The sequence below is a fragment of the Hemitrygon akajei genome, chromosome 11, assembly GCF_048418815.1.
Source record: "Hemitrygon akajei chromosome 11, sHemAka1.3, whole genome shotgun sequence".
Lineage (NCBI taxonomy): Eukaryota > Metazoa > Chordata > Chondrichthyes > Myliobatiformes > Dasyatidae > Hemitrygon > Hemitrygon akajei.
Genome location: NC_133134.1, coordinates 8,694,523 through 8,710,301, shown reverse-complemented (window position 1 = coordinate 8,710,301; position 15,779 = coordinate 8,694,523).

Sequence of the window (15,779 nt, the reverse complement as noted above, 5' to 3'; positions counted from 1 at the left end):
ACGTGGAATATAGAACGTGGGACAGAGAACGTGGAATATAGAACATAGACCACAGAACGTGGAATATAGAACGTTGAACAGAGAATGTGGAACTGAGAACGTGGAACAGAGAAAGTGGAATATAGAATGTGGAATATAGAACGTGAAACAGATAACGTCGAATATAGAACGTGGAATTGAGAATGTGGAACAGAGAACGTGGAATACAGAACTTGGAATATAGAACGTGAAATAAAGAACGTGGAACCAAGAACGTGGAACAGAGAAAATGGAATATAGAACATGGAACAGAGAACATAGTACAGAGAATGTGGAATATAGAACGTGGAACTGAGAACGTGGAACAGAGAAAGTAGAATATATAAGGTAGAAATGAGAATGTGGAACATAGAATATAGAACAGAGAACGTGGAACAGAGAACGTCGAACAGAAAAAGTAGAATATACAACGTGGAACAGAGAACGTGGAATATAGAACGCGGAACAGAGAATTTGAAAATAGAACGTGGAATAGAGAACGTGGAATATAGAACGTGGAACAGAGAAAGTGGAACAGAGAATGTGGAATATAGAACGTGGAACAGAGAACGTGTAATATAGAACGTGGAACAGAGAACGTGGAACTAAGAACGTGGAACTGAGGAAGTGGAAAATAGAACGTGGAACAGAGAACCTGGTACAGAGAACGTGGAATATAGAATGTGGAACAGAGAACGAGGAATAAAAAACATGGAACAGAGAACGTGGAACAGAAAACGTGGAATATAGAACATGGAACAGAGAACATGGAACAGACAACGTGGAATATAGAACATGGAACAGAGAACGTGGAACAGAGAAAGTGGAATTTTGAAAGTGGAACAGAGAACGTGGAATATAGAACGTGGGACAGAGAACGTGGAACAGAGAATGTGGAATATAGAACATAGACCACAGAACGTGGAATATAGAACGTGGAACAGAGAAATTGGAAAATAGAATGTGGAACAGAGAACATGGAATATAGAACGTGGAACAGAGAACGTGGAACAGAGAACGTGGAATATAGAACGTGGAACAGAGAACATGGAATAAAACACATGGAACAGAGAACGTGGAATATAGAACATGGAACGGAGAACATGGAACAAAAAACATGGAACTGAGAAAGTGGAACAGAGAACGTGGAATATAGAACGTGGAACAGAGAACGTGGAACATAGAACGTGGAATATAGAGTGTGGAACAGAGCATGTGGAATATAGAACGTGGAACAGAGAAAGTGGAAAATAGAATGTGGAACATAGAACGTGAAACAGAGAACGTCGAATATAGAACGTGGAACTGAGAATGTGGAACAGAGAAAGTAGAATATAGAATGTAGAAATGAGAATGTGGAACATAGAATGTAGAACAGAGAACATGGAACAGAGAACGTCGAACAGAAAAAGTAGAATATAGAACGTGGAACAGAGAACGTGGAATATAGAACGCGGAACAGAGAATTTGAAAATAGAACGTGGAATAGAGAACGTGGAATATAGAATGTGGAACAGAGAACGTGTAATATAGAACGTGGCACAGAGAATGTGGAACAAAGAACGTGGAACAGAGGAAGTGGAAAATAGAACGTTCAACAGAGAACGTGGAATATAGAACATGAAACTGAGAACGTGGCATATAGAACGTGGAACAGAGAACGTGGAAGATAGAACGTGGAACAGAGAACGTGGAATATAGAACGTGGAACAGAGAATTTGAAAATAGAACGTGGAATAGAGAACGTGGAATATAGAATGTGGAACATAGAACGTGTAATATAGAACGTGGAACAGAGAACGTGGAACAAAGAACGTGGAACTGAGGAAGTGGAAAATAGAACGTGGAACAGAGAACCTGGTACAGAGAACGTGGAATATAGAATGTGGAACAGAGAACGTGGAATATAGAACGCGGAACAGAGAATTTGAAAATAGAACGTGGAATAGAGAACGTGGAATATAGAATGTGGAACAGAGAACGTGTAATATAGAACGTGGAACAGAGAACGTGGAACAAAGAACGTGGAACTGAGGAAGTGGAAAATAGAACATGGAACAGATAACATGGAACAGAGAACGTGGAACAGAGAACGTGGAACAGAGAACGTGGAATATAGAACATGGAACAGAGAACATGGAACAGAGAACGTGGAATATAGAACGTGGAACAGAGAACGTGGAATATAGAACATGGAACAGAGAACATGGAACAGAGAACGTGGAACAGAGAATGTGGAACAAAGAACGTGGAACAGAGAAAGTGGAAAATAGAATGTGGAATATATAACGTGAAATAAAGAACGTGGAACCAAGAACGTGGAACTGAGGAAGTGGAATATAGAACATGGAACAGAGAACCTGGTACAGAGAACGTGGAATATAGAATGTGGAACAGAGAACGAGGAATAAAAAACATGGAACAGAGAACGTGGAACAGAGAACGTGGAATATAGAACATGGAACAGAGAACATGGAACAAAAAACATGGAACTGAGAAAGTGGAACAGAGAACGTGGAATATAGAACGTGGAACAGAGAACGTGGAACATAGAACGTGGAATATAGAGTGTGGAACAGAGAATGTGGAACATAGAACGTGGAACAGAGGAAGTGGAAAATAGAACGTTCAACAGAGAACTTGGAATATAGAACATGAAACTGAGAACGTGGCATATAGAACGTGGAACAGAGAACGTGGACGATAGAACGTGGAACAGACAACCTGGAATATAGAACGTGGAACAGAGAAATTGGAAAATAAAATGTGGAACAGAGAACATGGAATATAGAACGTGGAACAGTGAACGTGGAACAGAGAATGTGGAAGATAGAACGTGGAACAGAGAAAGTAGAATATAGAATGTAGAACAGAGAACGTGGAACAGGGAACATTGAACAGAAAAAGTAGAATATAGAAGGTGGAACAGAGAACGTGGAATATAGAACGTGGAACAGAGAACGTGGAACAGAGAAAGTGGAATATTGAAAGTGGAACAGAGAAAATGGAATATAGAACGTGGGACAGAGAACGTGGAACAGAGAACGTGGAATATAGAATGTGGAACAGAGAACGTGTAATATAGAACGTGGAACAGAGAACGTGGAACAAAGAACGTGGAACTGAGGAAGTGGAAAATAGAATGTGGAACAGAGAACCTGGTACAGAGAACGTGGAATATAGAATGTGGAACAGAGAGCGTGTAATATAGAACGTGGAACAGAGAACGTGGAACAAAGAACGTGGAACTGAGGAATTGGAAAATAGAACGTGGAACAGAGAACCTGGTACAGAGAACGTGGAATATAGAACATGGAACTGAGAACGTGGAACAGAGAACGTGGAATATAGAACATGAAACAGAGAACGTGGAACAGAAAACGTGGAATATAGAACATGGAACAGAGAACATGGAACAGACAACGTGGAATATAGAACATGGAACAGAGAACGTGGAACAGAGAAAGTGGAATTTTGAAAGTGGAACAGAGAACGTGGAATATAGAACGTGGGACAGAGAACATGGAACAGAGAACGTGGAATATAGAACATAGACCACAGAACGTGGAATATAGAATGTTGAACAGAGAATGTGGAAGATAGAACGTGGAACAGAGAAAGTAGAATATAGAATGTAGAAATGAGAATGTGGAATATAGAATGTAGAACAGAGAACGTGGAACAGGGAACATCGAACAGAAAAAGTAGAATATAGAACGTGGAACAGTGAACGTGGAATATAGAACGTGGAACAGACAACCTGGAATATAGAACGTGGAACAGAGAAATTGGAAAATAGAATGTGGAACAGAGAACATGGAATATAGAACGTGGAACAGAGAATGTGGAATATAGAACATGGAACAGAGATAGTGGATTATGGAATGTGGAACAGAGAACATGGAACAGAGAACGTGGAATATAGAACGTGGAACAAAGAATGTGGAACAAAGAACGTGGAACATAGAAATTGGAAAATAGAATGTGGAACAGAGAACATGGAATATAGAACGTGGAACAGAGAACGTGGAACAGAGAAAGTAGAATATAGAACGTGGAACAGAGAAAGTGGAAAATAGAACATGGAACAGAGAACATAGTACAGAGAATGTGGAATATAGAACGTGGAACTGAGAACGTGGAACAGAGAAAGTAGAATATATAAGGTAGAAATGAGAATGTGGAACATAGAATGTGGAACAGAGAACGTGGAACAGAGAACGTCGAACAGAAAACGTAGAATATACAACGTGGAACAGAGAACGTGGAATATAGAACGCGGAACAGAGAATTTGAAAATAGAACGTGGAATAGAGAACGTGGAATATAGAACGTGGAACAGAGAAAGTGGAACAGAGAATGTGGAATATAGAACGTGGAACAGAGAAAGTGGAATATAGAATATGGAACAGAGAACGTGGAACAGAGAACGTGTAATATAGAATGTGGAACAGAGAACGTGGAACAAAGAACGTGGAACAGAGGAAGTGCAAAATAGAACGTTCAACAGAGAACGTGGAATATTGAACGTGGAACAGAGAACGTGGAAGATAGAACATGGAACAGAGAAAGTAGAATATAGAATGTAGAAATGAGAATGTGGAATATAGAATGTAGAACAGAGAACGTGGAACAGGGAACATCGAACAGAAAAAGTAGAATATATAACGTGGAACAGTGAACGTGGAATATAGAACTTGGAACAGACAACCTGGAATATAGAACGTGGAACAGAGAAATTGGAAAATAGAATGTGGAACAGAGAACATGGAATATAGAACGTGGAACAGAGAACGTGGAATAAAACACATGGAACAGAGAACGTGGAATATAGAACATGGAACGGAGAACATGGAACAAAAAACATGGAACTGAGAAAGTGGAACAGAGAACGTGGAATATAGAACGTGGAACAGAGAACGTGGAACATAGAACGTGGAATATAGAGTGTGGAACATAGAATGTGGAATATAGAACGTGGAACAGAGAAAGTGGAAAATAGAATGTGGAACATAGAACGTGAAACAGAGAACGTCGAATATAGAACGTGGAACTGAGAATGTGGAACAGAGAAAGTAGAATATAGAATGTAGAAATGAGAATGTGGAACATAGAATGTAGAACAGAGAACATGGAACAGAGAACGTCGAACAGAAAAAGTAGAATATAGAACGTGGAACAGAGAACGTGGAATATAGAACGCGGAACAGAGAATTTGAAAATAGAACGTGGAATAGAGAACGTGGAATATAGAATGTGGAACAGAGAACGTGTAATATAGAACGTGGCACAGAGAATGTGGAACAAAGAACGTGGAACAGAGGAAGTGGAAAATAGAACGTTCAACAGAGAACGTGGAATATAGAACATGAAACTGAGAACGTGGCATATAGAACGTGGAACAGAGAACGTGGAAGATAGAACGTGGAACAGAGAACGTGGAATATACAACGTGGAACAGAGAATTTGAAAATAGAACGTGGAATAGAGAACGTGGAATATAGAATGTGGAACATAGAACGTGTAATATAGAACGTGGAACAGAGAACGTGGAACAAAGAACGTGGAACTGAGGAAGTGGAAAATAGAACGTGGAACGGAGAACCTGGTACAGAGAACGTGGAATATAGAATGTGGAACAGAGAACGTGGAATATAGAACGCGGAACAGAGAATTTGAAAATAGAACGTGGAATAGAGAACGTGGAATATAGAATGTGGAACAGAGAACGTGTAATATAGAACGTGGAACAGAGAACGTGGAACAAAGAACGTGGAACTGAGGAAGTGGAAAATAGAACATGGAACAGATAACATGGAACAGAGAACGTGGAACAGAGAACGTGGAACAGAGAACGTGGAATATAGAACATGGAACAGAGAACATGGAACAGAGAACGTGGAATATAGAACGTGGAACAGAAAACGTGGAATATAGAACATGGAACAGAGAACATGGAACAGAGAACGTGGAACAGAGAATGTGGAACAAAGAACGTGGAACAGAGAAAGTGGAAAATAGAATGTGGAATATATAACGTGAAATAAAGAACGTGGAACCAAGAACGTGGAACAGAGAAAATGGAATATAGAACATGGAACAGAGAACATAGTACAGAGAACGTGGAATATAGAACGTGGAACTGAGAATGTGGAACAGAGAACGTGGAATACAGAACTTGGAATATAGAACGTGAAATAAAGAACGTGGAACGAAGAACGTGGAACAGAGAAAATGGAATATAGAACATGGAACAGAGAACATAGTACAGAGAACGTGGAATATAGAACGTGGAACTGAGAACGTGGAACAGAGAAAGTAGAATATAGAATGTAGAAATGAGAATGTGGAACATAGAATGTAGAACAGAGAACGTGGAACAGAGAACGTCGAACAGAAAAAGTAGAATATAGAACGTGGAACAGAGAACGTGGAATATAGAACGCGTAACAGAGAATTTGAAAATAGAACGTGGAATAGAGAACGTGGAATATAGAACGTGGAACAGAGAACGTGGAATATAGAACGCGGAACAGAGAATTTGAAAATAGAACGTGGAATAGAGAACGTGGAATATAGAACGTGGAACAGAGAAAGTGGAACAGAGAATGTGGAATATAGAACATGGAACAGAGAAAGTGGAATATAGAATATGGAACAGAGAACGTGGAACAGAGAACGTGTAATATAGAATGTGGAACAGAGAACGTGGAACAAAGAACGTGGAACAGAGGAAGTGCAAAATAGAACGTTCAACAGAGAACGTGGAATATTGAACGTGGAACAGAGAACGTGGAAGATAGAACATGGAACAGAGAAAGTAGAATATAGAATGTAGAAATGAGAATGTGGAATATAGAATGTAGAACAGAGAACGTGGAACAGGGAACATCGAACAGAAAAAGTAGAATATATAACGTGGAACAGTGAACGTGGAATATAGAACTTGGAACAGACAACCTGGAATATAGAACGTGGAACAGAGAAATTGGAAAATAGAATGTGGAACAGAGAACATGGAATATAGAACGTGGAACAGAGAACGTGGAATAAAACACATGGAACAGAGAACGTGGAATATAGAACATGGAACGGAGAACATGGAACAAAAAACATGGAACTGAGAAAGTGGAACAGAGAACGTGGAATATAGAACGTGGAACAGAGAACGTGGAACATAGAACGTGGAATATAGAGTGTGGAACATAGAATGTGGAATATAGAACGTGGAACAGAGAAAGTGGAAAATAGAATGTGGAACATAGAACGTGAAACAGAGAACGTCGAATATAGAACGTGGAACTGAGAATGTGGAACAGAGAAAGTAGAATATAGAATGTAGAAATGAGAATGTGGAACATAGAATGTAGAACAGAGAACATGGAACAGAGAACGTCGAACAGAAAAAGTAGAATATAGAACGTGGAACAGAGAACGTGGAATATAGAACGCGGAACAGAGAATTTGAAAATAGAACGTGGAATAGAGAACGTGGAATATAGAATGTGGAACAGAGAACGTGTAATATAGAACGTGGCACAGAGAATGTGGAACAAAGAACGTGGAACAGAGGAAGTGGAAAATAGAACGTTCAACAGAGAACGTGGAATATAGAACATGAAACTGAGAACGTGGCATATAGAACGTGGAACAGAGAACGTGGAAGATAGAACGTGGAACAGAGAACGTGGAATATACAACGTGGAACAGAGAATTTGAAAATAGAACGTGGAATAGAGAACGTGGAATATAGAATGTGGAACATAGAACGTGTAATATAGAACGTGGAACAGAGAACGTGGAACAAAGAACGTGGAACTGAGGAAGTGGAAAATAGAACGTGGAACGGAGAACCTGGTACAGAGAACGTGGAATATAGAATGTGGAACAGAGAACGTGGAATATAGAACGCGGAACAGAGAATTTGAAAATAGAACGTGGAATAGAGAACGTGGAATATAGAATGTGGAACAGAGAACGTGTAATATAGAACGTGGAACAGAGAACGTGGAACAAAGAACGTGGAACTGAGGAAGTGGAAAATAGAACATGGAACAGATAACATGGAACAGAGAACGTGGAACAGAGAACGTGGAACAGAGAACGTGGAATATAGAACATGGAACAGAGAACATGGAACAGAGAACGTGGAATATAGAACGTGGAACAGAAAACGTGGAATATAGAACATGGAACAGAGAACATGGAACAGAGAACGTGGAACAGAGAATGTGGAACAAAGAACGTGGAACAGAGAAAGTGGAAAATAGAATGTGGAATATATAACGTGAAATAAAGAACGTGGAACCAAGAACGTGGAACAGAGAAAATGGAATATAGAACATGGAACAGAGAACATAGTACAGAGAACGTGGAATATAGAACGTGGAACTGAGAATGTGGAACAGAGAACGTGGAATACAGAACTTGGAATATAGAACGTGAAATAAAGAACGTGGAACGAAGAACGTGGAACAGAGAAAATGGAATATAGAACATGGAACAGAGAACATAGTACAGAGAACGTGGAATATAGAACGTGGAACTGAGAACGTGGAACAGAGAAAGTAGAATATAGAATGTAGAAATGAGAATGTGGAACATAGAATGTAGAACAGAGAACGTGGAACAGAGAATGTCGAACAGAAAAAGTAGAATATAGAACGTGGAACAGAGAACGTGGAATATAGAACGCGTAACAGAGAATTTGAAAATAGAACGTGGAATAGAGAACGTGGAATATAGAACGTGGAACAGAGAACGTGGAACAGAGAATGTGGAATATAGAACGTGGAACAGAGAAAGTGGAACAGAGAATGTGGAATATAGAACGTGGAACAGAGAAAGTGGAATATAGAATATGGAACAGAGAACGTGGAACAGAGAACGTGTAATATAGAATGTGGAACAGAGAACGTGGAACAAAGAACGTGGAACAGAGGAAGTGCAAAATAGAACGTTCAACAGAGAACGTGGAATATAGAACATGAAGCAGAGAACGTGGAATATAGAACATGGAATAGAGAATGTGGAACAGAGAACGTGGAATATTGAACGTGGAACAGAGAACGTGGAAGATAGAACGTGGAACAGAGAAAGTAGAATATAGAATGTAGAAATGAGAATGTGGAATATAGAATGTAGAACAGAGAACGTGGAACAGGGAACATCGAACAGAAAAAGTAGAATATAGAACGTGGAACAGTGAACGTGGAATATAGAACGTGGAGCAGACAACCTGGAATATAGAACGTGGAACAGAGAAATTGGAAAATAGAATGTGGAACAGAGAACATGGAATATAGAACGTGGAACAGAGAACGTGGAACAGAGAATGTGGAATATAGAACATGGAACAGAGATAGTGGATTATGGAATGTGGATCAGAGAACATGGAACAGAGAACGTGGAATATAGAACGTGGAACAAAGAATGTGGAACAAAGAACGTGGAACATAGAAATTGGAAAATAGAATGTGGAACAGAGAACATGGAATATAGAACGTGGAACAGAGAACGTGGAACAGAGAAAGTGGAAAATAGAACATGGAACAGAGAACTTAGTACAGAGAATGTGGAATATAGAACGTGGAACTGAGAACGTGGAACAGAGAAAGTAGAATATATAAGGTAGAAATGAGAATGTGGAACATAGAATGTGGAACAGAGAACGTGGAACAGAGAACGTCGAACAGAAAACGTAGAATATACAACGTGGAACAGAGAACGTGGAATATAGAAGTGGAACAGAGAATTTGAAAATAGAACGTGGAATAGAGAACGTGGAATATAGAACGTGGAACAGAGAAAGTGGAACAGAGAATGTGGAATATAGAACGTGGAACAGAGAAAGTGGAATATAGAATATGGAACAGAGAACGTGGAACAGAGAACGTGTAATATAGAATGTGGAACAGAGAACGTGGAACAAAGAACGTGGAACAGAGGAAGTGCAAAATAGAACTTTCAACAGAGAATGTGGAATATAGAACATGAAGCAGAGAACGTGGAATATAGAACATGGAATAGAGAATGTGGAACAGAGAACGTGGAATATTGAACGTGGAACAGAGAACGTGGAAGATAGAACGTGGAACAGAGAAAGTAGAATATAGAATGTAGAAATGAGAATGTGGAATATAGAATGTAGAACAGAGAACGTGGAACAGGGAACATCGAACAGAAAAAGTAGAATATAGAACGTGGAACAGTGAACGTGGAATATAGAACTTGGAACAGACAACCTGGAATATAGAACGTGGAACAGAGAAATTGGAAAATAGAATGTGGAACAGAGAACATGGAATATAGAACGTGGAACAGAGAACGTGGAACAGAGAACGTGGAATATAGAACGTGGAACAGAGAACATGGAATAAAACACATGGAACAGAGAACGTGGAATATAGAACATGGAACGGAGAACATGGAACAAAAAACATGGAACTGAGAAAGTGGAACAGAGAACGTGGAATATAGAACGTGGAACAGAGAACGTGGAACATAGAACGTGGAATATAGAGTGTGGAACAGAGAATGTGGAATATAGAACGTGGAACAGAGAAAGTGGAAAATAGAATGTGGAACATAGAACGTGAAACAGAGAACGTCGAATATAGAACGTGGAACTGAGAATGTGGAACAGAGAAAGTAGAATATAGAATGTAGAAATGAGAATGTGGAACATAGAATGTAGAACAGAGAACATGGAACAGAGAACGTCGAACAGAAAAAGTAGAATATAGAACGTGGAACAGAGAACGTGGAATATAGAACTTGGAACAGACAACCTGGAATATAGAACGTGGAACAGAGAAATTGGAAAATAGAATGTGGAACAGAGAACATGGAATATAGAACGTGGAACAGAGAACGTGGAACAGAGAACGTGGAATATAGAATGTGGAACAGAGAACGAGGAATAAAAAACATGGAACAGAGAACGTGGAACAGAGAACGTGGAATATAGAACATGGAACAGAGAACATGGAACAAAAAACATGGAACTGAGAAAGTGGAACAGAGAACGTGGAATATAGAACGTGGAACAGAGAACGTGGAACATAGAACGTGGAATATAGAGTGTGGAACAGAGAATGTGGAACATAGAACGTGGAACAGAGGAAGTGGAAAATAGAACGTTCAACAGAGAACTTGGAATATAGAACATGAAACTGAGAACGTGGCATATAGAACGTGGAACAGAGAACGTGGACGATAGAACGTGGAACAGACAACCTGGAATATAGAACGTGGAACAGAGAAATTGGAAAATAAAATGTGGAACAGAGAACATGGAATATAGAACGTGGAACAGTGAACGTGGAACAGAGAATGTGGAAGATAGAACGTGGAACAGAGAAAGTAGAATATAGAATGTAGAACAGAGAACGTGGAACAGGGAACATTGAACAGAAAAAGTAGAATATAGAAGGTGGAACAGAGAACGTGGAATATAGAACGTGGAACAGAGAACGTGGAACAGAGAAAGTGGAATATTGAAAGTGGAACAGAGAAAATGGAATATAGAACGTGGGACAGAGAACGTGGAACAGAGAACGTGGAATATAGAATGTGGAACAGAGAACGTGTAATATAGAACGTGGAACAGAGAACGTGGAACAAAGAACGTGGAACTGAGGAAGTGGAAAATAGAACGTGGAACAGAGAACCTGGTACAGAGAACGTGGAATATAGAATGTGGAACAGAGAGCGTGTAATATAGAACGTGGAACAGAGAACGTGGAACAAAGAACGTGGAACTGAGGAATTGGAAAATACAACGTGGAACAGAGAACCTGGTACAGAGAACGTGGAATATAGAACATGGAACTGAGAACGTGGAACAGAGAACGTGGAATATAGAACATGAAACAGAGAACGTGGAACAGAAAACGTGGAATATAGAACATGGAACAGAGAACATGGAACAGACAACGTGGAATATAGAACATGGAACAGAGAACGTGGAACAGAGAAAGTGGAATTTTGAAAGTGGAACAGAGAACGTGGAATATAGAACGTGGGACAGAGAACGTGGAACAGAGAACGTGGAATATAGAACATAGACCACAGAACGTGGAATATAGAACGTTGAACAGAGAATGTGGAAGATAGAACGTGGAACAGAGAAAGTAGAATATAGAATGTAGAAATGAGAATGTGGAATATAGAATGTAGAACAGAGAACGTGGAACAGGGAACATCGAACAGAAAAAGTAGAATATAGAACGTGGAACAGTGAACGTGGAATATAGAACGTGGAACAGACAACCTGGAATATAGAACGTGGAACAGAGAAATTGGAAAATAGAATGTGGAACAGAGAACATGGAATATAGAACGTGGAACAGAGAACGTGGAACAGAGAATGTGGAATATAGAACATGGAACAGAGATAGTGGATTATGGAATGTGGAACAGAGAACATGGAACAGAGAACGTGGAATATAGAACGTGGAACAAAGAATGTGGAACAAAGAACGTGGAACATAGAAATTGGAAAATAGAATGTGGAACAGAGAACATGGAATATAGAACGTGGAACAGAGAACGTGGAACAGAGAAAGTAGAATATAGAACGTGGAACAGAGAAAGTGGAAAATAGAACATGGAACAGAGAACATAGTACAGAGAATGTGGAATATAGAACGTGGAACTGAGAACGTGGAACAGAGAAAGTAGAATATATAAGGTAGAAATGAGAATGTGGAACATAGAATGTGGAACAGAGAACGTGGAACAGAGAACGTCGAACAGAAAACGTAGAATATACAACGTGGAACAGAGAACGTGGAATATAGAACGCGGAACAGAGAATTTGAAAATAGAACGTGGAATAGAGAACGTGGAATATAGAACGTGGAACAGAGAAAGTGGAACAGAGAATGTGGAATATAGAACGTGGAACAGAGAACGTGTAATATAGAATGTGGAACAGAGAACGTGGAACAAAGAACGTGGAACAGAGGAAGTGCAAAATAGAACGTTCAACAGAGAACGTGGAATATTGAACGTGGAACAGAGAACGTGGAAGATAGAACATGGAACAGAGAAAGTAGAATATAGAATGTAGAAATGAGAATGTGGAATATAGAATGTAGAACAGAGAACGTGGAACAGGGAACATCGAACAGAAAAAGTAGAATATATAACGTGGAACAGTGAACGTGGAATATAGAACTTGGAACAGACAACCTGGAATATAGAACGTGGAACAGAGAAATTGGAAAATAGAATGTGGAACAGAGAACATGGAATATAGAACGTGGAACAGAGAACGTGGAATAAAACACATGGAACAGAGAACGTGGAATATAGAACATGGAACGGAGAACATGGAACAAAAAACATGGAACTGAGAAAGTGGAACAGAGAACGTGGAATATAGAACGTGGAACAGAGAACGTGGAACATAGAACGTGGAATATAGAGTGTGGAACATAGAATGTGGAATATAGAACGTGGAACAGAGAAAGTGGAAAATAGAATGTGGAACATAGAACGTGAAACAGAGAACGTCGAATATAGAACGTGGAACTGAGAATGTGGAACAGAGAAAGTAGAATATAGAATGTAGAAATGAGAATGTGGAACATAGAATGTAGAACAGAGAACATGGAACAGAGAACGTCGAACAGAAAAAGTAGAATATAGAACGTGGAACAGAGAACGTGGAATATAGAACTTGGAACAGACAACCTGGAATATAGAACGTGGAACAGAGAAATTGGAAAATAGAATGTGGAACAGAGAACATGGAATATAGAACGTGGAACAGAGAACGTGGAACAGAGAACGTGGAATATAGAATGTGGAACAGAGAACGAGGAATAAAAAACATGGAACAGAGAACGTGGAACAGAGAACGTGGAATATAGAACATGGAACAGAGAACATGGAACAAAAAACATGGAACTGAGAAAGTGGAACAGAGAACGTGGAATATAGAACGTGGAACAGAGAACGTGGAACATAGAACGTGGAATATAGAGTGTGGAACAGAGAATGTGGAACATAGAACGTGGAACAGAGGAAGTGGAAAATAGAACGTTCAACAGAGAACTTGGAATATAGAACATGAAACTGAGAACGTGGCATATAGAACGTGGAACAGAGAACGTGGACGATAGAACGTGGAACAGACAACCTGGAATATAGAACGTGGAACAGAGAAATTGGAAAATAAAATGTGGAACAGAGAACATGGAATATAGAACGTGGAACAGTGAACGTGGAACAGAGAATGTGGAAGATAGAACGTGGAACAGAGAAAGTAGAATATAGAATGTAGAACAGAGAACGTGGAACAGGGAACATTGAACAGAAAAAGTAGAATATAGAAGGTGGAACAGAGAACGTGGAATATAGAACGTGGAACAGAGAACGTGGAACAGAGAAAGTGGAATATTGAAAGTGGAACAGAGAAAATGGAATATAGAACGTGGGACAGAGAACGTGGAACAGAGAACGTGGAATATAGAATGTGGAACAGAGAACGTGTAATATAGAACGTGGAACAGAGAACGTGGAACAAAGAACGTGGAACTGAGGAAGTGGAAAATAGAACGTGGAACAGAGAACCTGGTACAGAGAACGTGGAATATAGAATGTGGAACAGAGAGCGTGTAATATAGAACGTGGAACAGAGAACGTGGAACAAAGAACGTGGAACTGAGGAATTGGAAAATAGAACGTGGAACAGAGAACCTGGTACAGAGAACGTGGAATATAGAACATGGAACTGAGAACGTGGAACAGAGAACGTGGAATATAGAACATGAAACAGAGAACGTGGAACAGAAAACGTGGAATATAGAACATGGAACAGAGAACATGGAACAGACAACGTGGAATATAGAACATGGAACAGAGAACGTGGAACAGAGAAAGTGGAATTTTGAAAGTGGAACAGAGAACGTGGAATATAGAACGTGGGACAGAGAACGTGGAACAGAGAACGTGGAATATAGAACATAGACCACAGAACGTGGAATATAGAACGTTGAACAGAGAATGTGGAAGATAGAACGTGGAACAGAGAAAGTAGAATATAGAATGTAGAAATGAGAATGTGGAATATAGAATGTAGAACAGAGAACGTGGAACAGGGAACATCGAACAGAAAAAGTAGAATATAGAACGTGGAACAGTGAACGTGGAATATAGAACGTGGAACAGACAACCTGGAATATAGAACGTGGAACAGAGAAATTGGAAAATAGAATGTGGAACAGAGAACATGGAATATAGAACGTGGAACAGAGAACGTGGAACAGAGAATGTGGAATATAGAACATGGAACAGAGATAGTGGATTATGGAATGTGGAACAGAGAACATGGAACAGAGAACGTGGAATATAGAACGTGGAACAAAGAATGTGGAACAAAGAACGTGGAACATAGAAATTGGAAAATAGAATGTGGAACAGAGAACATGGAATATAGAACGTGGAACAGAGAACGTGGAACAGAGAAAGTAGAATATAGAACGTGGAACAGAGAAAGTGGAAAATAGAACATGGAACAGAGAACATAGTACAGAGAATGTGGAATATAGAACGTGGAACTGAGAACGTGGAACAGAGAAAGTAGAATATATAAGGTAGAAATGAGAATGTGGAACATAGAATGTGGAACAGAGAACGTGGAACAGAGAACGTCGAACAGAAAACGTAGAATATACAACGTGGAACAGAGAACGTGGAATATAGAACGCGGAACAGAGAATTTGAAAATAGAACGTGGAATAGAGAACGTG